Source organism: Lepidochelys kempii, chromosome 1 (assembly GCF_965140285.1).
Source record: "Lepidochelys kempii isolate rLepKem1 chromosome 1, rLepKem1.hap1, whole genome shotgun sequence".
NCBI classification, from domain to species: Eukaryota; Metazoa; Chordata; order Testudines; family Cheloniidae; genus Lepidochelys; species Lepidochelys kempii.
In genome coordinates, this window is record NC_136380.1 from 235,061,166 (window position 1) to 235,086,574 (window position 25,409).

The following is a 25,409-nucleotide window of genomic DNA, read 5'->3' on the forward strand; positions in this document are numbered from 1 at the left end:
AGCACCCACAACTCCCACTGACATCAATGGGAATTACAGGTGCTCAACATATCTCAGGATTGGGCCTTAAATGCATATGACAATTTATATTATTTGTATGTTTACATTTTAGGCCAGTACTTATGTATGTGCATAATATATACTCGTGTGTAGTTCCATGGAAGTCATGGGACTACTCATGCACTTAAAAATAAAAAAGAACCATATGCATAAGTGTTTGTAGTTTCGAGGCCCTTAGAATCTTCAGGGCAGGGGGATGATATGCCCTTGTGTATTTGTACAACTTACTTCATCGTGGGAGCTACCACAAAGAAATATTTATGAAGACCATCGGTTTGGGTTCAAATGATTTGAAGTCCATTTCCACACTAGATTCATATAATAAGTTTATCATTCTGCTTTTTATACCTACATTATTTTTAAAAAGGGTTTACAGCTAACCACAGCATCCATTTTTATTGGCTTAAGTGAGTAAGTTTTCAGCTGAGAGTTAAAATTAAAGGGGGAATCAATATGAGCATCTCTGTAATTGAAAACCAGTGGGTGATAATTCTGCACTGAAAACACAATTATAAGAACAGAGACAAAACATTGGTAGGGGGAAAGAAGCGATTTAAGATATGATCCCAATTAAATATCAACTATTATTTCCATATTGAAAACTCTCATTTCTTTTTCATATATTGAGTATTTCCCTGCACCCCCCCCCTTTTTTTTCCTCTAATGAATGGTAAAGGCAAGAATAAATGGAATTGTGTGAAAATAGAATAAAACAGATTGATTCTACCTGAATCAAGTGTATCTGTAGCTGGTAATTTATTCCTAACATCACTGAAAATCTCCAAATATGTGCGTATTCGGACTTAGTTCAACTTTCTTTGCATCTCTTTCTTCATTTTTTCTCTTTTTAGAATTCTGGGAGCAAAAGGTTGTTTCTCAAGAGGTCACAAACATGAAAATCCAGGAGGACTGATTTAAAACCAAACTCCTTCAAATAGCTCAGTAAATGTACATGTATCCCAAGCCTTTCACAACCCTGCTAAACCCAATCTTGGATTTCTCTAGAGTTAAGTCATGGGGGAGGAGGGCTTCATCCTCCAAAGAAATTGCCAAGACACAAGCAAACACATTTCAGCTATGACCCTGTCATAAATATAAAGGGAAGGGTAAACCCCTTTGAAATCCCTCCTGGCCAGGGGAAAGCTCCTCTCACCTGTAAAGGGTTAAGAAGCTAAAGGTAACCTCGCTGGCACCTGACCAAAATGACCAATGAGGAGACAAGATACTTTCAAAAGCTGGGAGGAGGGAGAGAAACAAAGGGTCTGTGTCTGTCTGTAGTCGTTTTGGCCAGGGACAGAACAGGAATGGAGTCTTAGAACTTTTAGTAAGTAATCTAGCTAGGTATGTGTTAGATTATGATTTCTTTAATTGGCTGAGAAAAGAATTGTGCTGAATAGAATAACTATTTCTGTCTGTGTATCTTTTTTGTAACTTAAGGTTTTGCCTAGAGGGGTTCTCTATGTTTTTGAATCTAATTACCCTGTAAGATATCTACCATCCTGATTTTACAGGGGGGATTTCTTTATTTCTATTTACTTCTATTTTTTACTACAAGTCTTCTTGTAAAACACTGAATGCTTTTTCATTGTTCTCAGATCCAAGGGTTTGGGTCTGTGGTCACCTATGCAAATTGGTGAGGCTTTTTATCCAACATTTCCCAGGAAAGGGGGGGTGCAAGTGTTGGGAGGATTGTTCATTGTTCTTAAGATCCAAGGGTCTGGGTCTGTAGTCACCTAGGCAAATTGGTGAGGCTTTTTACCAAACCTTGTCCAGGAAGTGGGGTGCAAGGTTTTGGGAAGTATTTTGGGGGGAAGGACGCGTCCAAACAGCTCTTCCCCAGTAACCAGTATTAGTTTGGTGGTGGTAGCGGCCAGTCCAAGGATAACGGGTGTAATATTTTGTACCTTGGGGAAGTTTTGACCTAAGCTGGTAAAGATAAGCTTAGGAGATTTTTCATGCAGGTCCCCACATCTGTACCCTAGAGTTCAGAGTGGGGGAGGAACCGTGACCTGGTGGCACAGTGGTGGGATTAACCTGAAATCATTTTGAGATCCAGTTGAGATTTTTTGAACTAGAAATACAGATTTTAAAAAGGAATTTTTAGGAAGTCCAGAAAGCAGCTTTGAAACTGAAAGCAGCTTGGTTTCTCTCTGCTTTGTGGCCAAGCAGAGACAAAAGGGGATTATCTTGTGAATTGCAGGTTTTCTTTGCCTGGAGGCAGGGTACTTAACTCCTGCAGGGAAATTCACAGTCTTCCAACCCAGAGGTTTTTTTTTTCTTTTCTTCCTAAAAGTAAATAGGGGGTGTGTGCTCTACCCATTTGCCTGGAGACAAAAGTGGCAGGGTTTTTTTTTAGGATTTTGATTTTTTTTTGTTTTACAAGGAGCACAGGTTTGAAAAGAATTTTTTTTTTCTTTGGGCTGGGTAAGCAGGTTTCCAAGTAGTTGGAGGTTTTTTGCTTTAATTTGGGCCCAGAGCAGAGACAAGGGAATTGTCTTTTTCTGTATGCTGACAATCACTATCAGAGAATAGGTATTCTATTCCAGCACAGCAAAATTTTACAGCCAAGTTTTGTTTGTTTATTTCTAAACCTCGGGTGTAAAGTTAGTTAAAAACAGAGAGGTAAGAATGGCCAAATCCTCGGCTCGACTACAGCTGGAATTAGCCAAATTTCAGGCTGAGGAAAAACAAAGGGAACATGAAAGACAGATAGAACTCATGCGGCTGGAGAAGGAGGTACAGGAGGCTGCCCACAAGAGGGAAATGGAGGCAAGGAAGCATGTGGAGGAGATGGAGAGGATAAAGGCCCAGCAGAATATACCAACAAACCCTAGCAATCCTTCTCCAGGTACCACTTCCCATCCCAGAAAGTTCCCCACCTACAAGGCAGGTGATGATACTGAGGCCTTCTTAGAAAACTTCGAAAGGGCCTGCCTTGGGTACAACATCTCTACTGACCAATACATGGTAGAGCTGAGGCCGCAGCTCAGTGGACCCTTAGCTGAGGTGGCAGCTGAAATGCCTAAAGAACATATGAACAAGTATGAACTGTTTAAATCCAAGACGAGAGTCAGAATGGGGATAACACCCGAGCAGTCTCGTCGGAGGTTCCGAGCCCTAAGGTGGAAACCAGACATGTCATTTACCCGACATGCCTACCACATTGTGAAACATTGGGATGCCTGGATATCAGGAGCAAGTGTTGAATCTCCAGAAAATTTGCCCTTCCTAATGCAAATGGAACAATTCTTAGAGGGTGTTCCTGAGGAAATAGAAAGATACATCCTAGATGGGAAACCCAAAACTGTAATCGAGGCAGGAGAGATTGGAGCCAGATGGGTGGAGGTGGCAGAGAAGAAGAAAACTGGTCGCAGTTGGAGCGGAGACCAGAAGGGACCACCCCAGACCACACCCTATTACCGGGGGCCGCCCAAAGCCCCACCTACCTCCCAAAGAACCCTCCAGACCCCTTATCGTCCCACCACCCCGTTCTCCAGCAACCCTCCTCGCCCCAGTGACCTGTCAGCTGGACGATGTTTTAAGTGTAACAAGCTGGGGCATGTAAAGGCCAACTGCCCCAAGAACCCCAACAGATTACAGTTCATTGCACCGGAATCACACCAGAGGTCCACAGGCCCAGATACCTCCCAGATACCCTTGGAGCGGAGGGAAACTGTGAGTGTGGGCGGGAAGAAGGTCACCGCGTGGAGGGACACCGGAGCACAAGTGTCAGCTATCCATGCTTCCTTAGTGGACCCCAATTTAATCAACCCAGAGATCCAAGTGACGATTCAACCCTTCAAGTCCAACTCTTTCAATTTGCCTACAGCCAAGTTGCCTGTCCAGTACAAGGGCTGGTCAGGAATGTGGACTTTTGCAGTCTATGATGATTATCCCATCCCCATGCTGTTGGGGGAAGACTTGGCCAATCACGTGAAGCAGGCCAAGAGGGTGGGAACGGTCACCCGCAGCCAGGCTAAACAAGCCGTGGGGCCTAGCTCTGTTCCGGAAACTTCTATCAGGGCCCGGTCAGAGGTGATGGACCCGGACCCCAGGCCAATGTCTGCAACAGCAGTAGAGGATCTAGTCCCAGAGACCCAGACGGAACCAGTCCCAGAACCGGAACCAGCCAAACAACCAACACCAGACCCCGTGCCAGCACTGAATCCAGTACTTGCAACCTCAACACCAGAGGGCCCCACCGAACCTGAACTGGCAGCAGCCGATAACCCTACACAAGAGGCTCAGCCGGAGCCTGAATCCCAACATAGTGCACCAGCGGAGAGCGGTTCACAGTCAACAGAAACAGCTCCATCCCCTATATCGCTTCCAGAGGGACCAAGCCTAGGTCCCCAATCCAATGAGGAACTGATGTCTCCAGCATCAAGGGAACAGTTCCAGACCGAACAGGAAGCAGATGAAAGCCTCCAGAGAGCGTGGACGGCGGCACGGAGCAACCCACCGCCTCTCAGCTCTTCTAATCGATCCAGGTTTGTTGTAGAAAGAGGACTTTTATACAAGGAAACTCTTTCTGGGGGACACCAGGAAGACTGGCATCCTCAGAGACAGTTGGTAGTTCCAACTAAATACCGGGCCAAGCTCTTGAGCTTAGCCCATGATCACCCTAGTGGCCATGCTGGGGTGAACAGGACCAAAGACCATTTGGGGGGGTCATTCCACTGGGAGGGAATGGGCAAGGATGTTTCTACCTATGTCCAGTCTTGTGAGGTGTGCCAAAGAGTGGGAAAACCCCAAGACCAGGTCAAAGCTCCTCTCCAGCCACTCCCCATCATTGAAGTTCCATTTCAGCGAGTAGCTGTGGATATTCTGGGTCCTTTTCCGAAAAAGACACCCAGAGGAAAGCAGTACATACTGACTTTCATGGATTTTGCCACCCGATGGCCGGAAGCAGTAGCTCTAAGCAACACCAGGGCTAAAAGTGTGTGCCAGGCACTAGCAGACATTTTTGCCAGGGTAGGTTGGCCCTCTGACATCCTCACAGATGCAGGGACTAATTTCCTGGCAGGAACTATGAAAAACCTTTGGGAAGCTCATGGGGTAAATCACTTGGTTGCCACTCCTTACCATCATCAAACAAATGGCATGGTGGAGAAGTTTAATGGAACTTTGGGGGCCATGATACGTAAATTCGTAAATGAGCACTCCAATGATTGGGACCTAGTATTGCAGCAGTTGCTCTTTGCCTACAGAGCTGTACCACATCCCAGTTTAGGGTTTTCCCCATTTGAACTTGTATATGGCCGTGAGGTTAAGGGGCCATTGCAGTTGGTGAAGCAGCAATGGGAGGGATTTACACCTTCTCCAGGAACTAACATTCTGGACTTTGTAACCAACCTACAAAACACCCTCCGAACCTCTTTAGCCCTTGCTAGAGAAAACTTACAGGATGCTCAAAAAGAGCAAAAAGCCTGGTATGATAAACATGCCAGAGAGCGTTCCTTCAAAGTAGGAGACCAGGTCATGGTCTTAAAGGCGCTCCAGGCCCATAAAATGGAAGCATCGTGGGAAGGGCCATTCACGGTCCAGGAGCGCCTGGGAGCTGTTAATTATCTCAAAGCATTCCCCACCTCCAACCGAAAGCCTAAGGTGTACCATATTAATTCTCTAAAGCCCTTTTATTCCAGAGAATTAAAGGTTTGTCAGTTTACAGCCCAGGGAGGAGACGACGCTGAGTGGCCTGAAGGTGTTTACTACGAAGGGAAATGTGCTGGTGGTGTGGAAGAGGTGAACCTCTCCATGACCCTTGGGCGTATGCAGCGACAGCAGATCCAGGATCTGTGCACTAGCTACGCGCCAACGTTCTCAGCCACCCCAGGACTGACTGAACGGGCATACCACTCCATTGACACAGGTAATGCTCACCCAATTAGGGTCCAACCTTACCGGGTGTCTCCTCAAGCTAAAACTGCTATAGAACGGGAGATCCAGGATATGTTACAGATGGGGGTAATCCGCCCCTCTGAAAGTGCATGGGCATCTCCAGTGGTTCTAGTTCCCAAACCAGATGGGGAAATACGTTTTTGCGTGGACTACCGTAAGCTAAATGCTGTAACTCGCCCAGACAACTATCCAATGCCACGCACAGATGAACTATTAGAGAAACTGGGACGGGCCCAGTTCATCTCTACCTTGGACTTAACCAAGGGGTACTGGCAGGTACCGCTAGATGAATCTGCCAAGGAAAGGTCAGCCTTCATCACACATCTCGGGCTGTATGAATTTAATGTACTCCCTTTCGGGCTGCGAAATGCACCCGCCACTTTCCAAAGACTTGTAGATGGTCTCCTAGCGGGATTAGGAGAATATGCAGTCGCCTACCTTGACGACGTGACCATATTTTCGGATTCCTGGGCAGACCACCTGGAACATCTACAAAAAGTCCTTGAGCGCATAAGGGAGGCAGGACTAACTGTTAAGGCTAAGAAGTGTCAAATAGGCCTAAACAGAGTGACTTACCTTGGACACCAGGTGGGTCAAGGAACTATCAGCCCCCTACAGGCCAAAGTGGATGCTATCCAAAAGTGGCCTGTCCCAAAGTCAAAGAAACAGGTTCAATCCTTCTTAGGCTTGGCCCGTTATTACAGACGATTTGTACCGCACTACAGCCAAATCGCTGCCCCACTGACAGACCTAACCAAAAAGAAACAGCCAAATGCTGTTCAGTGGACCGGAAAGTGTCAGAAGGCCTTTAACAAGCTTAAAGCGACACTCATGTCTGACCCTGTACTAAGGGCCCCAGACTTTGACAAACCGTTCCTAGTAACCACAGATGCATCCGAGCGTGGTGTGGGAGCAGTTTTAATGCAGAAAGGACCTGATCAAGAATTCCACCCTGTAGTGTTTCTCAGCAAAAAACTGTCTGAGAGGGAAAGCAACTGGTCAGTCACTGAAAAAGAATGTTACGCCATTGTCTACGCTCTGGAAAAGCTACGCCCATATGTTTGGGGACGGCGTTTCCACCTGCAAACCGACCATGCTGCACTAAAGTGGCTTCACACCGTCAAAGAAACTAACAAAAAACTTCTTCGGTGGAGTTTAGCTCTCCAAGATTTTGATTTCGACATCCAACACATCTCAGGAGCTTCTAACAAAGTGGCTGATGCACTCTCCCGTGAAAGTTTCCCAGAATCAACTGGTTAAAATCGTCCTTGAGATGTGGAAAATATTGTTAGTCTTTATGTACTTGGTAGTATATTTAGAGATGCATGTCTCTTATTAACTCTGTTTTCCTAGAACTCCAGGAAGAAATCCCAGCCAGTGTTTCACCCTAGCTGAGATTTGGGGGGCGTGTCATAAATATAAAGGGAAGGGTAAATCCCTTTGAAATCCCTCCTGGCCAGGGGAAAGCTCCTCTCACCTGTAAAGGGTTAAGAAGCTAAAGGTAACCTCGCTGGCACCTGACCAAAATGACCAATGAGGAGACAAGATACTTTCAAAAGCTCGGAGGAGGGAGAGAAACAAAGGGTCTGTGTCTGTCTGTAGTCGTCTTGGCCGGGGACAGAACAGGAATGGAGTCTTAGAACTTTTAGTAAGTAATCTAGCTAGGTATGTGTTAGATTATGATTTCTTTAAATGGCTGAGAAAAGAATTGTGCTGAATAGAATAACTATTTCTGTCTGTGTATCTTTTTTGTAACTTAAGGTTTTGCCTAGAGGGGTTCTCTATGTTTTTGAATCTAATTACCCTGTAAGATATCTACCATCCTGATTTTACAGGGGGGATTTCTTTATTTCTATTTACTTCTATTTTTTACTACAAGTCTTCTTGTAAAACACTGAATGCTTTTTCATTGTTCTCAGATCCAAGGGTTTGGGTCTGTGGTCACCTATGCAAATTGGTGAGGCTTTTTATCCAACATTTCCCAGGAAAGGGGGGGTGCAAGTGTTGGGAGGATTGTTCATTGTTCTTAAGATCCAAGGGTCTGGGTCTGTAGTCACCTAGGCAAATTGGTGAGGCTTTTTACCAAACCTTGTCCAGGAAGTGGGGTGCAAGGTTTTGGGAAGTATTTTGGGGGGAAGGACGCGTCCAAACAGCTCTTCCCCAGTAACCAGTATTAGTTTGGTGGTGGTAGCGGCCAGTCCAAGGATAACGGGTGTAATATTTACCTTGGGGAAGTTTTGACCTAAGCTGGTAAAGATAAGCTTAGGAGGTTTTTCATGCAGGTCCCCACATCTGTACCCTAGAGTTCAGAGTGGGGGAGGAACCGTGACAGACCCGAGTCATATTTCAGCCCCACTCCTTCGAGTTAATAGGCTAATAACTAACTCATTTTACTCTCAGACCTTCACATTTAAAAACGTACAGAAGAGGACTATTTTAGAAAGGGACACTCCCATGTACAGTGGTTTAACATTAAAAAGTGCAAACTAACAAACACTAGTTTAATTAAACCCATCAGTAAAAAGAGACCCCACGTTCTCCCTCTTAAGAGGAAAATTACATAACCAAGATAGTAGCCATCACATAGGCAAAAGGTGACCTCATGCATAAACATACGTTCAACAGATAGGATATTTGACTCTAGAGATATGCATTGCTCTCACTTCCCATACAACCCTTGCTCTCTAACTTACTGGTTTACCTTTAGTAGCCTTGAAGAAAAAGCACACACTGATTCTCCCAGGAACAAAGATGTGGGTCTGTGATACAGCAGTTGCCTATAAGCAAAAGGAAATGGGAAGCTAGCTGGGTGGACTAACTGGAAGGTTTATTTCACTTGCAGCCTGTCTGAGCCCTGCCTGTAATCATAAGAGCTTCTCTTTAGGAGCTCAGGGTGAGATTAGAATTAGCAATGGTTTTGCCTTCTTCAGGTATTCTTCAGAGGCTTTTTCTTAACTAGTTGAGGTACTTATCTATGGGATAGTACTTTTATGAGTTTTATCTTATGTGACTTGTGATACTTTTGTTGCATGAAAAACATTTCAGCATAGAATGGTCATAGCTTTGGATCTGCCTAATTTGCCCATGTTCAAGAGCCAGGTGTGCAAGAGCCATCTTCCCCTGGAGCATTTTCCCTACATGTTTTCTGGCGTGGGCATTTGCTACTAACAAGCCAGCATTTGGCCCATAAAAATGTTGCTTGGAAATTTCAAAAGGTGCTATGGAACGGCTCTTGAACACGTGTAAAACTGGACTATGAGACTTCCACAGATACTCAGTTCACCCTGGGCATGCTCTGAGGCTTAACACAAGTGTTTGCATAGTAACTCCCATCCTCTCGTTACATTGGCTCAGTTGCCTTGTCAGTCCTATGCTGGTAACATGATAGCTCGCCTTATGTGGACCTATGCTGTTATAGAAAAGGCAGAAAAGTTAAGTCTCAGAAACTAAAATACTCTGAAGCCATTGTGTTGCAACTAATACAAATTAAAAAGCTAATATCACTTTTAATAATGATCTTTTCAGTAATATTCAATCTGACAATAGTCTTCAGTACTGGAAAGGCACAGATTTCCCTAAGTGACTGAAAAAGGCTTCAAAGAATCTATAATTAAAATCATATTTTAAAATACTGAACTCCATCAGAGAGACTATTTTCTTCATATAGTACCTAGGAACATATTCAGCTATGTTGATATTGCCGTTGTCTTATTTAATGACCTTCATCACTGTGGACTGGATTGTGCCTTTAGGCTCAGCCCTGGTAGTTGTACTATCCCAGGAGAAGCCACAGCAAAGAAATGTCTGATGCAGAGTCACAATATGTCTCATGCTCCAGAGGGCACATGAAAATGGTGCAGTTTACTCCCCCACTCCTGGCCAGCTGGCTCCAGTTATAAATGCACTGTCAGGGAAAACCCATGACTCCTCTCCCTTCCATGTGGGAAGGAAGTATCAAGAATATAGTATCTGCTTTCCCTACTGTACCCAGACCCCAGATCTTGGAAGGTCCCATGCAGCTGGTCAGGGTCTGGGGAATTATTTCTTCTTATCCCCATGAGTAGGGCTAGATCATAATCTATCCCTTCATGAAAACAATCTACTGGTGTAATTGCATCAAACTCCCTATTGATGCATCTGGCAGACCCACAATATGGATGAAGAGCAGGATATAGGCAGTGTTAGTACCTGTCATATCTACTGTCTGATACTCTAAACTCTTCAGACCAGGGAATCTGTGTCTCAGCCTGAGTTTGTGAAGCAGTGTAAATCAATAGTGCTGTATGGGTTACCACTAATAAACTTCCATTGATTTTACTGTGAGTTATGTGTGGGTCACAACCTCAGGATCGGGCCCTTATTAAAGATCTAAAGGCTAAAAATGGGGGCTGTAGACAGGAAAAAACTGAATATTTGAGGGTGCTTGTGGACACATTGGAACTACTTACATGACCTAAGTTGCACATGTGCGAAAGCCTTTGCAGAATTGGGGCCTGTATTTGGGTACAAATCATAGAAATGTAGGGCTGGAAGGAACCTGGTGAAGTCACCGTATTCAGCCCCCTGCACTGAGGCAGACCAAACCTAGATCATCCCTGACAGGTATTTTCCAACTTGTTTTTAAAAGCTTCCAGAGATGGGGACTCCACAACCTCCTTGGAAGCCTATTCCAGAGTTTAACTGCCCTCATAGTTTTTCCTAATATCTAACCTAAATATCCCTTGCTGCAGATTAAGCTTCTTGTCCTACCCTCAGTGGTCATAGAGAACAATTAATCACCATTCTCTTTATAACAGCCTTTAACATATTGGAAGACTGGTACCAGGTCACCCCTTAGTCTTCTTTTCTCAAGAATAAACATTCCTAGTTTGCTCACCCTTTCCTCATAGGTCAGGTTGTACAAACCTTTTATCATTTTTGTTGCTCTCCTCTGGACTTTTCCAATTTGTCCACATCATTCCTATTTGTGGTGCCCAGAACTTGACACAGGACTCCAGCTAGGGCCTCACCAGTGTTGAGTAGAGCAGGACAATTACCTCTGGTGTCTTACAAACAAATCTCCTGTTAATATACCCCAGAATCATATTTGATTTTTTGCACATTTTGCCTCACAATGATGACTCATCTTCAGTTTGGGGTCCACTGTAACCCCTAGATCCTTTTCAGCAGTACTACCACCTATGCAGTTATTCCTCATTTTGTAGTTGTGTATTTGATTTTTTCTTCGTAAATGAAGTATTTTGCACTGGCCCTTCTTGAATTTTATCTTGTTGAATTCAGACTATTCTCTGATTTGTCAAGGTCATTTTTGAATTTTAAACCTGTCCTACAAAGTTCTAGCAACCCCTCCCAGTTTGATGTCATCTGCAAATTTAATAAGCATACTCTTTATTCCATTATCCAAGTCATTAATGAAAATATTGAACAGTACCAGACGCAGGACTGACCCCTGTGGGACCAAATTAGATATGCCCTCCCAATTTGAGAGCAAATCACTTACAACTAGAATCATAGAATATCAGGGTTGGAAGGGACCTCAGGAGGTCATCTAGTCCAACCCCCTGCTCAAAGCAGGACCGATCCCCAACAAAATCATCCCAGCCAGGGCTTTGTCAAGCCTGACCTTAAAAACTTCTAAGGAAGGAGATTCCACCACCTCTCTAGGTAACGCATTCCAGTGTTTCACCACCCTCCTAGTGAAAAAGTTTTTCCTACTATTCAACCTAAACCTCCCCCACTGCAACTTGAGACCATTTCTCCTCGTTCTATCATCTGCTACCACTGAGAACAGTCTAGATCTATCTTGTTTGGAACCCCCTGTCAGGTAGTTGAAAGCAGCTATCAAATCCCCCCTCATTCTTCTCTTCCGCAGACTAAATAATCCCATTTCCCTCAGCCTCTCCTCATAAGTCATGTGCTCCAGCCCCCTAATCATTTTTGTTGCCCTCCACTGGACTCTTTCCAATTTTTCCACATCCTTCTTGTAGTGTGGGGCCCAAAACTGGACACAGTACTCCAGATGAGGCCTCACCAATGTCGAATAGAGGAGAACGATCACGTCCCTCGATCTGCTGGCAATGCCCCTACTTATACATCCCAAAATGCCACTGGCCTTCTTGGCAACAAGGACACACTGTTGACTCATATCCAACTTCTCGTCCACTGTAACCCCTAGGTCCTTTTCTGCAGAACTGATGCTGAGCCATTCGGTCCCTAGTCTGTAGCGGTGCATGGGATTCTTCCGTCCTAAGTGCAGGACTCTGCACTTGTCCTTGTTGAACCTCATCAGTTTTCTTTTGGCCCAATCCTCTAATTTGTGTAGGTCCCTCTGTATCCTATCCCTACCCTCCAGCGTATCTACCTCTCCTCCCAGTTTAGTGTCATCTGCACAATCCTCCAGATCATTTATGAAGATATTGAACAAAACCAGCCCAAGGACCGATCCTTGGGGCACTCCACTTGATACCGGCTGCCAACTAGACGTGGAGCCATTGATCACTACCCGTTGAGCCCAACAATCTAGCCAGCTTTCTATCCACCTTATAGTCCATTCATCCAGCCCATACTTCTTTAACTTGCTGGCAAGAATACTGTGGGAGACCGTGTCAAAAGCTTTGCTAAAGTCAAGGAATAACACGCCCACTGCTTTTTCCTCATCCACAGAGACAGTTATCTCATCATAGAAGGCAATTAGATTAGTCAGGCATGACTTGCCCTTGGTGAATCCATGCTGACTGTTCCTGATCACTTTCCTCTCCTCTAAGTGCTTCAGAATTGATTCCTTGAGGACCTGCTCCATGATTTTTCCAGGGACTGAGGTGAGGCTGACTGGCCTGTTGTTCCCAGGATCCTCCTTCTTCCTTTTTTTAAAGATGGGCACTACATTAGCCTTTTTCCAGTCGTCCGGTACTTCCCCCAATCTCCAAGAGTTTTCAAAGATAATGGCCAATGGCTCTGCAATCACATCCGCCAACTCCTTTAGCACTCTCGGATGCAGCGCATCCGGCCCCATGGACTTGTGCTCATCGAGCTTTTCTAAATAGTCCCGAACCACTTCTTTCTCCACAGAGGGCTGGTCACCTCCTCCCCATGCTATGCTGCCCAGTGCAGCAGTCTGGGAGCTGACCTTGTTCGTGAAGACAGAGGCAAAAAAAGCATTGAGTCCATTAGCTCTTTCCACATCCTCTGTCACTCGGTTGCCTCCCTCTTTCATTAAGGGGCCCACACTTTCCTTGACTTTCTTCTTGTTGCTATCATACCTGAAGAAACCCTTCTTGTTACTCTTAACATCTCTTGCTAGCAGCAACTACAGGTGTGCCTTCCTGATTTCACTCCTGCATGCCTGAGCAATATCTTTATACTCTCCCCTCGTCATTTGTCCAGTCTTCCACTTCTTGTAAGCTTCTTTTTTGTGTTTAAGATCAGCAAGGATTTCACTGTTAAGCCAAGCTGGTCGCCTGCCATATTTACTATTCTTTCTACACATCAGGATGGTTTGTCCCTGTAACCTTAATAAGGATTCTTTAAAATACAGCCAGCTCTCCTGGACTCCTTTCCCCCTCATATTATTCTCCCAGGGGATCCTGCCCATCACTTCCCTGAGGGAGTCAAACTCTGCTTTTTTGAAGTCCAGGGTCCGTATTCTGCTGCTCTCCTTTCTTCCTTTTGTCAGGATCCTGAACTCGACCATTTCATGGTCACTGCCTCCCAGGTTCCCATCCACTTTTGCTTCCCCTACTAATTCTTCGATGTTTGTGAGCAGCAGGTCAAGAAGAGCTCTGCCCCTAGTTGGTTCCTCCAGCACTTGCACCAGGAAATTGTCCCCTACACTTTCCAAAAACTTCCTGGATTGTCTGTGCACCGCTGTATTGCTCTCCCAGCAGATATCAGGGTGATTGAAGTCTCCCATGAGAACCAGGGCCTGCGATATAGTAACTTCCGTTAGTTGCCGGAAGAAAGCCTCATTCACCTCATCCCCCTGGTCCGGTGGTCTATTGCAGACTCCCATCACGACATCACCCTTGTTGCTCACACTTCTAAACTTTAATCCAGAGACTCTCAGGTTTTTCTGCAGTTTAATACCGGAGCTCTGAGCAGTCATACTGCTCCTTTACATACAATGCAACTCCCCCACTTTTTCTGCCCTGCCTGTCCTTCCTGAACAGTTTATATCCATCCATGACAGTACTCCAGTCATGTGAGTTATCCCACCAAGTCTCTGTTATTCCAATCACATCATAATTCCTTGACTGTGTCAGGACTTCCAGTTCTCCCTGCTTGTTTCCCAGGCTTCTTGCATTTGTGTATAGGCAAATAACACATTCCATCAGTAGATCTCAAAGTGCTTCACAAAGAAGATATCTCCATTTCACATATGGAGAAACTAAGGCAAACAGTGAGGAAATGACTTGCCTTAGTTCACCTAGCAGGCTAGTGGTAGAGCTGGGAATAGAGTCCAGGTCTTCTGAATCCCAGTCTAGTGCTGCAGTTACTTCTCCACCAAGACAAACCTCCCACAGCTCATCTGAGGGACTCCTGCTGATGCATAGCATGGGGTAGAGAAGGGAAGGAAGTGCTAATGCTTCCCCCTCCACCTTCTCCTCCAGCAACCCTGAACTGCTGTTGCACACCTCTTTCCCAAATCGCCATGTCTCTGGCAGGGCAGGGCCCTGGAGGGAATGAGTCTCTGGAGGGGTCAATGTAGGGGAGAGGGCTTTGGAGCATGAAGACACTGTGAAGAGTGGGTGTCAGGCTGGAGGGCTGCCCAGAGCAACGGGGACCAGAGGAGGCGGAGGATGCTCAGCATCAGTTTCGGAGTGCAGCAGGAGGCAGAGGGAAAGCACCAGGTGATACAGATGTTAACTACTCTTTGAGTATGATCTTTCAACTGGTTGTGCTATGGTAATTTAATCTGGACCACAGTTCCCTAGTTTCCTTATGAGACTGTCATGTGGAACTGTGTCAATGTTTCTGAGCAAAAGACCCCTGGAAGAATTCAAAGCAGTACAGGTCTGGCAGATGTGTTCCCTATAGCTAAGAGGTCTAAGCAGATCCTTGCCCAAAAAACTTATTTTGTCTCATTTTCCTACTTATTCCATTCTTTTAAGCTTATTTTGTTAATGTTTTATTTCCAGAAGAACCAATTCTGGCGCCTATACATAGTTCTAGTATACAGAAGTCAAAGATGCTGCAAGAAGTTTTCCTGGGGTGAGAGCAAAGTGGGTCTCAGTTTTTGATGACAATTTATATTAAGGGCAGGTCTTTATGAATATTTTATCAAAGGGTTGTTAAGATGTTGAAATAATTAATCAATTGTTAGATAGTTATGGAATCCAACAGGACAACTGGCTGCTTGTAAGCACAATCTACTGATGTGCTTGTGACCATCTATAATGATACATATTGCACATGCTAATTACATATATTATTCATTTATTGACCTTTTAGCCATTTGCAAATGGAATCTCAATATAAATTACAAACCAGTTTCCTTTTGATACAATGGGGTTGTGAGCAGGCGTACAAAATCTGTCCACATTTCACTACGGTCAGGTCTATGCCAGAAACGTTTGTGGGTATAGTAATGTCGGTTAGGGGTGTGGTTTTGGGTGACATTTCTATATCAGCAAAAGCCCAACTGTAGACACAGTTATGCAGGCATAAAAGTGCTTTTGCTGGTACAGCTTATTTTTTATTCTGGAAACCAGTATAAACTGTACCAGAAAAAAAAGCACTTTTTGCTTGCTTAAGTTGTGTCTCCACTGATAGGGTTTGTCATTATAGCTTTGCCAGTGTAGCTATGCCAACAAACCTGTTCTAGGTTTAGACTTGACCTACATACACACATATAAATGCACATGAAGAGGTAAAATTCATCCCCGTGTGACATATCAGCACCATTGGTAAATAGAACTTGGGCTGGCCCTTTGCACAGAGATGAATTTCACCAGTTTAGCACTACAATTGAATAGCTTTGGACAAATATCCCATGAAGATCTAGCAATGGCAAATCGAAACTTATTATTTCAACAAGCTTACTTTAAGCACTCTTTTCTAACAGGTGGGTTTTTAAATTGGTATTGGTTGTTTTTAAATGCCTAATTATCGTTATAAAAATGGCACCCTATCATCCTGGAAGTGCTGTATTAGCTGCCCTATGCTGTTTATTATTTTGCATTACAATTATCATGCAAAGCATAGAAGGTGATTTTAAGCAGCTCATTTGAAGCGCTGTTTTCTTAAATGTGAAATCTTTGTGAGGCTATTTAAATAGATGTTCATCACTAGGTTTTAAGAAAAATCAGCCCAATTATAAGAAACAAAAGTTTTTATTATGTGTTTAATTTTGAAATGTAAATGGGCCATTGTAAAATGTGTGTTGAAATTTTAATTTGCACTTTTGTTTGTGACTGTGGATTAACAAACCATCCTGTGTTGAAATTAATTATAGAGATACAAAAAATGTTAAGAGATAACAGTGTGTGGGGCAAAATTGCTCAGAGGTATGCACAGAAAGTTCTCTTTCAATCTGCAGATGCTGCAAATAAATGCTCATCTGCAGCCCAAACAACTAAAAAAATCTTGTGCGGATTCCATTTAATGTTTCTTTCAGTTGCCATGGCTACGATAGCTTTAATATTGTAGGCTTTCTGCAAGGTTGCAATTAAGATTTGGATTTAGAAGAGGGAAGACGACAATTTCATATTTGAGCATCGCTTGCTTAATACTCTTATGGACATACAACTTCTCGCAGGTTTCTAACCAGGTATTCTTACACCCCCTCCACCCCCAAAGAAGTCGGTATTATTTGGACTTGAATCTTGTATTCCAGGGGTTGGCAGGGTTTAGTGTCTGCAGAACCTAACTGTTTCTCTGTTCAGGTCTTTAAAAATATCTCCCATCGGGTATGAATTTTTAGCTTTACTCCATCCCTTGCCATAGCTCTGCTGACTGGCAGCACTGCAGACCCCCCGTGAGAGACTAAGGCCTGGTCTACGCTACGAGTTTAGGTCAAATTTAGCAGCGTTACTTCAATTTAACCCTGCACCCATCCACACGACAAAGCCCTTTTTTTCTACTTAAAGGGCTCTTAAAATCAATTTCTTTACTTCACCCCCAACAAGGGGATTAGCGCTGAAATGGGCCTTGCCGGGTCAAATTTGGGGTAGTGAGGTAGGACACAATTCGACGGTATTGGCCTCTGGGAGCTATCCCAGAGTGCTCAATTGTGACCGCACTGGACAGCTCTCTCAACTCAGATGCACTGGCCAAGTAGACAGGAAAAGGCCCATGAACTTTTGAATCTCATTTCCTTTTTGGCCAGCGTGGCAAGCTCACCTGCACAGGTCACCATGCAGAGCCCATCAGCACAGGAAACCATGCAGTCCCAGAATCGCCAAAGAGCTCCAGCATGGACCGAACGGGAGGTACAGGATCTGATCGCTGTATGGGGAGACGAATCTGTGCTGGCAGAATCCATTCGAAAAGACAAAATGCCAAAATATTTGAAAAAATCTCCAATGGCATGAAGGACAGAGGCTATAACAGGAACCTACAGCAGTGCCACGTGAAAATGAAGACGCTCAGGCAAGCCTACCAAAAAACCAGAGAGGCAAACGGCCATTCTGGTTCAGACATGCCATTGCTATGATGAGCTGCATGCCATTCTAGGGGGTGCAGCTTGCTGAAAGAAGGCAGGAGTCAATGCTCTGGCTGCTGGAGGATCAAACTCATATGCTCCAGCGTATGGTTGAGCTGTGGGAAAGGCAGCAGGACCACAGACAGCCGCTACAGCCCCTGTGTAACCAACCACCCTCCTCCCCAAGTTCCATAGCCTCCTCACCCAGATGCCCAAGAATGCGTTGGGGGGTCTCCAGCCACGCAGCCACTCCACCCCAAAGGATTGCCCAAGCAACAGAAGGCTGGCATTCAATAAGTTTTGAAGTTTTAAAGTGCTGTGTGGCCTTGTCCTTCCCTCCTCCACCACCCCACCCGGGCTACCTTGGCAGTTATCCCCCTATTTGTCTGATGAATTAATAAAGAATGCATGAATGTGAAGCAACAATGACTTTATTGCCTCTGCAAGCAGTGATCGAAGGGCGGGGGGAGGGTGCTTAGCTTACAGGAAAGTAGAGTGAAACAGGGGTGGGGGGGCATTCCATCAAGGGGAAACAAACAGAACTTTCACACCGTAGCCTGGCCATTTCTGAAACTGGTTTCCAAAGCTTCTCTGGTGCGCACCACACCCTTCTGTACTCTTCTAACAGCTCTGGTGTCTGGCTGCACGTAATCAGCGGCCAGGCGATTTGCCTCAGCCTCCCACCCTGCCATAAACGTCTCCTCCTTACTCTCACAGACATTGTGGAGTGCACAGCAAGCAGTAATAACAGTGGGAATATTTCAGAGTAACAGCCGTGTTAGTCTGTATTCGCAAAAAGAAAAGGAGTACTTGTGGCACCTTAGAGACTAACCAATTTATTAGAGCATAAGCTTTCGTGAGCTACAGCTCACTTCCTCAGATGCATATCGTGGAAACTGCAGCAGGCTTTATATATACACAGAGAATATGAAACAATACCTATTCCCACCCCACTGTCCTGCTGGTAATAGCTTATCTAAAGTGATCATCAGGTGGGCCATTTCCAGCACAAATCCAGGTTTTCTCACCCTCCACCCCCCCACACAAATTCACTCTCCTGCTGGTGATAGCCCATCCAAAGTGACAACTCTTTACACAATGTGCATGACAATCAAGTTGGGCTATTTCCTGCACAAATCCAGGTTTTCTCACATCCCCCCCACCCCCATACACACATAAACTCACTCTCCTGCTGGTAATAGCTCATCCAAACTGACCACTCTTCAAGTTAAAATCCAAGTTAAACCAGAACATCTGGGGGGGAGGGGGGTAGGAAAAAACAAGAGGAAACAGGCTACCTTGCATAATGACTTAGCCACTCCAAGTCTCTATTTAAGCCTAAATTAATAGTATCCAATTTGCAAATGAATTCCAATTCAGCAGTTTCTCGCTGGAGTCTGGATTTGAAGTTTTTTTGTTTTAAGATAGCGACCTTCATGTCTGTGATCGCGTGACCAGAGAGATTGAAGTGTTCTCCGACTGGTTTATGAATGTTATAATTCTTGACATCTGATTTGTGTCCATTTATTCTTCTACGTAGAGACTGTCCAGTTTGACCAATGTACATGGCAGAGGGGCATTGCTGGCACATGATGGCATATATCACATTGGTGGATGTGCAGGTGAACGAGCCTCTGATAGTGTGGCTGATGTTATTAGGCCCTGTGATGGTGTCCCCTGAATAGATATGTGGGCACAATTGGCAACGGGCTTTGTTGCAAGGATAAGTTCCTGGGTTAGTGGTTCTGTTGTGTGGTATGTGGTTGTTGGTGAGTATTTGCTTCAGGTTGCGGGGCTGTCTGTAGGCAAGGACTGGCCTGTCTCCCAAGATTTGTGAGAGTGTTGGGTCATCCTTTAGGATAGGTTGTAGATCCTTAATAATGCGTTGGAGGGGTTTTAGTTGGGGGCTGAAGGTGACGGCTAGTGGCGTTCTGTTATTTTCTTTGTTAGGCCTGTCCTGTAGTAGGTAACTTCTGGGAACTCTTCTGGCTCTATCAATCTGTTTCTTTACTTCTGCAGGTGGGTATTGTAGTTGTAAGAAAGCTTGACAGAGATCTTGTAGGTGTTTGTCTCTGTCTGAGGGGTTGGAGCAAATGCGGTTGTATCGCAGAGCTTGGCTGTAGACGATGAATCGTGTGGTGTGGTCAGGGTGAAAGCTGGAGGCATGCAGGTAGGAATAGCGGTCAGTAGGTTTCCGGTATAGGGTGGTGTTTATGTGACCATTGTTTATTAGCACTGTAGTGTCCAGGAAGTGGATCTCTTGTGTGGACTGGACCAGGCTGAGGTTGGTGGTGGGATGGAAATTGTTGGAATCATGGTGGAATTCCTCAAGGGCTTCTTTTCCATGGGTCCAGATGATGAAGATGTCATCAATATAGCGCAAGTAGAGTAGGGGCTGAGGGGTTGGAGCAAATGCGGTTGTATCGCAGAGCTTGGCTGTAGACGATGGGTCCAGATGATGAAGCCCCTACTCTACCTGTCTACCCCTCAGACAGAGACAAACACCTACAAGATCTCTGTCAAGCTTTCTTACAACTACAATACCCACGTGCAGAAGTAAAGAAACAGATTGATAGAGCCAGAAGAGTTCCCAGAAGTTACCTACTACAGGACAGGCCTAACAAAGAAAATAACAGAACGCCACTAGCCGTCACCTTCAGCCCCCAACTCCTGACTACTGTCCAGGCTGCCTGTGTACGGCTTCATGAGCCATGGTATTAAGGGGTAGGCTGGGTCCCCAAGGATACATATAGGCATTTCAACATCCCCAACAGTTATTTTCTGGTCTGGAAAGTAAGTCCCTTGCTGCAGCTGTTGAAACAGACCAGAGTTCCTGAAGATGCGAGCGTCATGTATCTTTTCTGGCCATCCCACGTTGATGTTGGTGAAACATCCCTTGTGATCCACCAGTGCTTGCAGCACCATTGAAAAGTACCCCTTTTGGTTTATATACTCGCTGCCCTGGTGCTCTGGTGCCAGGATAGGGATATGGGTTCCGTCTATCGCCCCACCACAGTTAGGGAATCCCATTGCAGCAAAGCCATCCACTATGACCTGCACATTTCCCAGAGTCACTACCCTTGATATCAGCAGCTCAGTGATTGCGTTGGCTACTTGCATCACAGCAGCCCCCACAGTAGATTTGCCCACTCCAAATCGATCCCGACTGACTGGTAGCTGTCTGGCATTGCAAGCTTCCACAGGGCTATTGCCACTCGCTTCTCAACTGTGAGGGCTGCTCTCATCTTGGTATTCTTGTGCTTCAGGGCAGGGGAAAGCAAGTCACAAAGTTCCATGAAAGTGCCCTTACGCATGCGAAAGTTTCGCAGCCACTGGGAATCGTCCCAGACCTGCAACACTGTGCGGTCCCACCAGCCTGTGCTTGTTTCCCGGGCCCAGAATTGGCATTCCACGCCATGAACCTGCCCAATTGATACCAGGATGTGCACACTGCAGGAGCCCGTACTTTGTGAGAAGTCTATGTCCATGTCCTCATCACTCTTGTCACCATGCTGCAGTCACCTCCTCGCCTAGTTTCGCTTTTGTTGCAAGTTATAGTTCTGTATCTCCTGTTGGATAATGCGCATGGTGTTTATAGTGCTCACAATTGCCATGGCGATCTGAGCAGGCTCCATGTTCCCAGTGCTATGTCGTCTGCGCTGAAAAAAGGTGCAAAACGATTGTCTGCCGTTGCTCTGACAGAGGGAGGGGCGACTGACAACATGGCTTAAAGGGTTGGCTTACAGGGAATTAAAACCAACAAAGGGGGTGGCTTTGCATCAAGGAGAAACAGAATGGCCCCCTCAAGGATAGAACTCAAAACCCTGGGTTTAGCAGGCCATTGATTTCATGGAGGGAGGGAGAGAGGGGAAGAAAATGAATACAAATGAATTGTGACAAAATTCCTCCTCTGCCTTCGTGGGTCCTGCACTTATTGGCAGATTTGCTTGCCTCAGAGGTTCACAGCAGCCCTCAGTTTGGCCACTTTGGTGGCTCAAATCTGCCATTCGCTCAGTTAGCCTCATCACTGGCCAGCATGGGGAAAAGGAAGAACAATCCCTGCAGTCTCTGCTGATCCACCTAGTGGATAGGGGAACAGGCCAGAGATATTCCCCTCTGGTGAAACCCACACTTCAGGTCAACTCCTCCGGTATCAAGTAGGGAGTTGGAGGGATGGAGGGAACCCGGGCCTGCCCTCTACTCTGGGTTCCAGCCCAGGACCCTGTGGATTGCAACTGTCTACAGTGGCTCCTGTAACAGCTGCGTGACAGCTACAACTCCCTGGGCTACTTCCCCAGGGCCTCCGCCCAACACCTTCTTTATTCTCACCACAGGACCTTTCTCCTGATGTCTGATAATACTTGTACTTTTCAGTCTTCCAGTAGACTTTTCACTCTCAGCTTCATGCGCCTCTTGCTCCCAGCTCCTCGCACGCACATCACAAACTGAAGTGAGCTCCTTTTTAAACCCAGGTGCCCTGATTAGTCTGCCTTGATTGATTCTAGCAGCTTCTTGATTGGCTGCAGGTGTTCTAATCAGCCTGTCTGCCTTAATTGTTTCCAAAAGTTCCTGATTTTTCTGGAACCTTCCCTGTTACCTTACCCAGGGAAAAGGGACCTACTTAACCTGGGGCTAATATATCTGCCTTCTATCACTCTCCTGTAGCCATCTGGCCCAACCCTGTCACAGAATACAAAACAAATCTGGTCTATTTCTTGTTTTGATCCACTTCATCTATATTTATACATCTTAGGCTGGCAGCAGACAGTGCAGTACGACTGCTAGCCATCGTCATCTCCTGGGTGCTCACCAGAAGATGGTGCAGTATGACTGCTGGCAGGACTGAATCTCCATGAGATGAAACTTAAAAAGGGAAATGACCTGGCTGAGTCACTCCCATGTCTGCCCAGGCACCCCTGACCGACCTCACTGAGGTCGGCTAAAAGACCACCCAGGAGTACGACGACGATGGCTACCAGTCATAATGCACCATCTGCTGCCAAAAGGCAATAAGCTGCTGCTGTGTAGCAATGCAGTATCGCGTCTGCCAGCACCCAGGAGATATACGGTGACAGCGAGCTGAGCGGGCTCCATGCTTGCGTGGTAAGGCATCTGCACGGGGAATCCAGGAAAAAAGGCGTGAAACGATTGTCTGCCGTTGCTTTCACGGAGAGAGGGAAGGAGGGGAGGGCCTGATGATATATTTCCAGAACCACCCGCAACAATGTTTTTGTCCCATCAGGCATTTGGATTTCAACCCAGAATTCAAATGGGCGGCGGAGACTGCGGGAACTGTGGGATAGCTACCCACAGTGCAATGCTCCGGAAGTTGACAGTTGCCTCGGTATTGTGGACGCACTCCGCTGACTAAATGCACTTAGAGCATTTGTATGGGGACACACACAATCGACTGTATAAAAACACTTTCTAAAAAAACAACTTCTATAAATTCGACCTAATTTCGAACTGTAGACATACCCTTAGATGCCCTCTAATCCAGCCTCTTTCAAATGACATTAGTCTCCAATACTTTGAGCCACATTAGGCCAAGATGCCAGAATTTAAAAGTCACTCCTCCAAACAGTAAATCCAGACTGCCCACATCAAAATGGACTTGTATTTCATTCATACTGAAGGTACTGTCATTCTGTTGATAATATCGACACTAAATTAGGATGAGAGTAGTTGAGAGAGGCAAGAGACCTATCAGATCATTCAGACAATCCCTTTGCAAGAACAAGATATATTCCTTGAACAGATCATCTGAATAAAATCATTTTATTTTATTCTTTTAATCTCAATAATAACTAATAATGATTACTAACTGCTGAGCTCTTCCATTTCCTGTTGAGCCTGATAGGTGCTGATATTTTCAATATTCCACAGAGCTTAGCTTTGGAATTGCCATATCTACTGTCTCTGACAGTGGCCAATATCAGATGTTTCAGGGGAAGAAGCAAGAAATTCCATATTGGACAATTATGGCATACCCTGCCCAGCAGGTAAATTTCTTCCTAACTCCATCTGTTTGTAGCTAGATTGTGTCCTAAACATAATGATTTATATCCCAATATTTATTTTGTCTTAATACTATCTAATAAAAATGTTTATGTTCTCATCCATGCAAAAATCCCCCCCCCCTTTTTTTTAACCCTTCTAAATGTTTGGCCTCATTGGTATCTTGTGGCCATTAGTTCCAGAGGTTAATTATGCATTATATAAAATAAGTATTTCCACTCCTCATTTTTAAATATACTGCCTTTTAACATAATATACTATTTCCTTTATATTATGAGCAAGAGTAAGTAGAAGCACATGTTTTACCTTCTTTGTAGTATTTTGCATACCTTTGTCATATCCTCACTTCATCTCCTCCCCAAACTGAACAGTCTAAATCTTTCCAAGCTCTTTTTATAAAGTAATCTATCCCCGTCTTTAAATATTTTCATCATTCATCTCTGGATCTCTTTTTAATGTGTCCTAAAGCTGTTCAATCAAACCTAAAATTATTTTTTCATTGGTTGCTAAGATTAGCTATTATTAAACGTTAATTTTTCAATAGGCTCAGGCATTTAGTAGATAAGTGACTTCCAACAATTCTTATTAAATTAGGGTCAAAACTCAGAGGGTCCTGGTCACATTCTGGCCCCACTGAAGACAATGGGAGTTTTTCCTAAGACTGAGCCCCAAATACCAGTTTATGTCTATGGTGTTTTAGTGAATGCATTGACAATGTGAAGGGTAATGAGCACGGCACAGAGGGCACCTGAAGAAGCTTTGTAACTGGCAGTGCTATAACACTACAACTCTTCTTGATTCCCTTTTCCTACAGAGACTGTGTGCGCTCTCTCGCTCTCTCTCTCTCTCACACACACACACACACACCCCTTTCTCCTATTCATGTGCCTATGATTAGGGCTCAGATTGAGGTATGGGGTGAAGTGGTGGTACCATAACAGTTACGCTGCTGGCTGGGAGAGTGTATGTTTCTTGGTCCTCCTACAGACAAGTGGCTCCTCCCAGTGCAGGGAAGGGCCCTGCACTTCATCAACATCTGATGAAGTGAGCTGTAGCTCACGAAAGCTCATGCTCAAATAAATTGGTTAGTCTCTAAGGTGCCACAAGTCCTCCTTTTCTTTTTGTCTCAGACAGTGACTCTGTGAGGATGTTTAGGTGTGGGTATAACGTCAGGAGGGAAGCGGCCTCTGAACCATGCTCTAGTAATAAATAGATTTGGCGCTGTTTACTGAGCAAGTAGCATCCTATTTTATTGCAAGTCTCAGGATATTTGGTATTTATTTCAGTCCCTAGTTCCGGGAATCTTGTCATTAGGTGAGAATCTCAGCTTTCATTTAAAAGAGAATATGCTTCTAGCCCTTTATGGTTGCAGAGAACAGCTTGGAAAATGTGACCCAAGTGTACTCTAAAGGTTCCGAAACAAACCAGGCAAATAAGAGCCAAACATTTCTTTTTAAATCTCATGAATGTTAGGGGGCCTGAATATTGTTGCCAATTTCAGTTGGATGTATTCCTGGAGATTTCATCATATGACAGTCTTTAATTAAAGATTGATCTTTAATTCCTGGAGACTCCAAGGCAATCCTGGAGGGCTGGCAACTCTAGGCCTGATTCATCATTTCTGAACACTCAGCACTGGCAAAACTGATTGGGCCTATATCTTTATTCTGGGGACTGGACTTGGCTGCCCTAACCCAACAATAAGTAAATCACAAGGTCGTGTAACAGTACTCCCCAAGAACGGCCCACCTGAGATGCCAGAACGAGATACCATTCTCAGCAGATTATGCAG